Here is a 2,376-nt window from a genome sequence, read left to right as displayed (position 1 = left end):
GGCCGAGCGGTCTAAGGCGCTGGATTAAGGCTCCAGTCTCTAAGGAGGCGTGGGTTCAAATCCCACCACTGCCATCTTTATTGAGTTTGTTTGCGCAAGCTATCACATGTTCTGCTTTATTTCAGGGTTTTTACTTTCATGTCACCCATGCAAGGGAGAAAATAAGCAATGTTGTGTGTCACGGATGGGGTTCCAACTCAATAGTGTAGTCCATCTCCTTAACCAACCAGCCACCAAGTCCTGTGCCCCCGCGGTGGCAGTTGCACCTCCTACCGGTGGTTGTTCACGCAAATCCTTGATTGGAAAAAGGAAAGTTGTGATGGTCTGTGCGACGACCAAGCAGTCCATTTTAACAGTGGGTACTGTGGCCGAGCTGTCCAGAGAACTGGATTTAAGGACCCAGTCTTTCGGTTCAAAGTCCACCGCTGCAAGTTTTTCTCAACAGAAAACTGTAATGTAATTTCAAACAAGGCCACCAAGGACACCGGACAAATAAAGGGAATCCAGCCTTTACCCTAATTCCCACGTCTGTTATTGCAATTATCTGCCGTGTTTTTCTAATTCAATCTGCTTCAGACATAAAAGCAGAAACTAATTCTAAGTTTATACGATGGAAGAAAGAGCAACATCAGATAAATTAAGATTTTTAAAAAGAGAATAAAAAAAGATGAAGGACGCAAGAGCAAACAAGGCCACCAAGGACACCGGACAAATAAATGAATCCAGCCTTTACCCTAATTCCCACGTCTGTTATTGCAATTATCTGCCGTGTTTTTCTAATTCAATCTGCTTCAGACATAAAAGCAGAAACTAATTCTAAGTTTATACGATGGAAGAAAGAGCAACATCAGATAAATTAAGATTTTTAAAAAGAGAATCAAAAAAGATGAAGGACGCAAGAGCAACATGAGATACATAAAGATTTTAAAGAAGAAAATGAAAAAGAAGACTAAAATACAAGGAAGTGCAGACGCTCTAGGTAACTGAGAGAAAGTGTGAATAGTTTGCCAGAGCTGGGTAGTGTGGCCGAGCGGTCTAAGGCGCTGGATTAAGGCTCCAGTCTCTAAGGAGGCGTGGGTTCAAATCCCACCACTGCCATCTTTATTGAGTTTGTTTGCGCAAGCTATCACATGTTCTGCTTTATTTCAGGGTTTTTACTTTCATGTCGCCCATGCAAGGGAGAAAAGAAGCAATGTTGTGTGTCACGGATGGGGTTCCAACTCAATAGTGTAGTCCATCGCCTTAACCAACCAGCCACCAAGTCCTGTGCCCCGCGGTGGCAGTTGCACCTCCTACCGGTGGTTGTTCACGTCAAATCCTTGATTGGAAAAAGGAAAGTTGTGATGGTCTGTGCGACGACCAAGCAGTCCATTTTAACAGTGGGTACTGTGGCCGAGCTGTCCAGAGAACTGGATTTAAGGACCCAGTCTTTCGGTTCAAAGTCCACCGCTGCAACTTTTCTCAACAGAAAACTGTAATGTAATTTCAAACAAGGCCACCAAGGACACCGGACAAATAAAGGGAATCCAGCCTTTACCCTAAATCCCACGTCTGTTATTGCAATTATCTGCCGTGTTTTTCTAATTCAATCTGCTTCAGACATAAAAGCAGAAACTAATTCTAAGTTTATACGATGGAAGAAAGAGCAACATCAGATAAATTAAGATTTTAAAAAGAGAATAAAAAAGATGAAGGACACCGGACAAAAAAGGGAATACAGCCTACCCTAAATCCCACGCCTGTTATTGCAATTATCTGCCGTGTTTTTCTAATTCAATCTGCTTCAGACATAAAAGCAGAAACTAATTCTAAGTTTATACGATGGAAGAAAGAGCAACATCAGATAAATTAAGATTTTTAAAAAGAGAATCAAAAAAGATGAAGGACGCAAGAGCAACATGAGATACATAAAGATTTTAAAGAAGAAAATGAAAAAGAAGACTAAAATACAAGGAAGTGCAGACGCTCTAGGTAACTGACGAGAAAGTGTGAATAGTTTGCCAGAGCTGGGTAGTGTGGCCGAGCGGTCTAAGGCGCTGGATTTAGGCTCCAGTCTCTAAGGAGGCGTGGTTCAAATCCCACCACTGCCATCTTTATTGAGTTTGTTTGCGCAAGCTATCACATGTTCTGCTTTATTTCAGGGTTTTTACTTTCATGTCACCCATGCAAGGGAGAAAAGAAGCAATGTTGTGTGTCACGGATGGGGTTCCAACTCAATAGTGTAGTCCATCTCCTTAACCAACCAGCCACCAAGTCCTGTGCCCCCGCGGTGGCAGTTGCACCTCCTACCGGTGGTTGTTCACGTCAAATCCTTGATTGGAAAAAAGGAAAGTTGTGATGGTCTGTGCAACGACCAAGCAGTCCATTTTAACAGTG

The 2,376-nt window shown here is 42.6% G+C and overlaps 2 non-coding genes across 2 annotated transcripts; both read left to right on the top strand.

Moving 5' to 3' along the window:
- The first annotated feature begins 1,016 nt into the window (after window positions 1-1,016).
- trnal-aag (transfer RNA leucine (anticodon AAG)) lies at window positions 1,017-1,098 on the top strand. The gene has a single exon. It is a non-coding gene; the product is annotated as a tRNA-Leu (tRNA).
- Window positions 1,099-2,009: 911 nt separating this feature from the next.
- Window positions 2,010-2,090, top strand: trnal-uag (transfer RNA leucine (anticodon UAG)). Its single transcript has one exon. It is a non-coding gene; the product is annotated as a tRNA-Leu (tRNA).
- Window positions 2,091-2,376: the final 286 nt, after the last annotated feature.

Source organism: Oncorhynchus nerka, unplaced genomic scaffold (assembly GCF_034236695.1).
Source record: "Oncorhynchus nerka isolate Pitt River unplaced genomic scaffold, Oner_Uvic_2.0 unplaced_scaffold_10846, whole genome shotgun sequence".
NCBI lineage: Eukaryota > Metazoa > Chordata > Actinopteri > Salmoniformes > Salmonidae > Oncorhynchus > Oncorhynchus nerka.
This window is presented reverse-complemented; position numbering and strand designations above follow the sequence as displayed.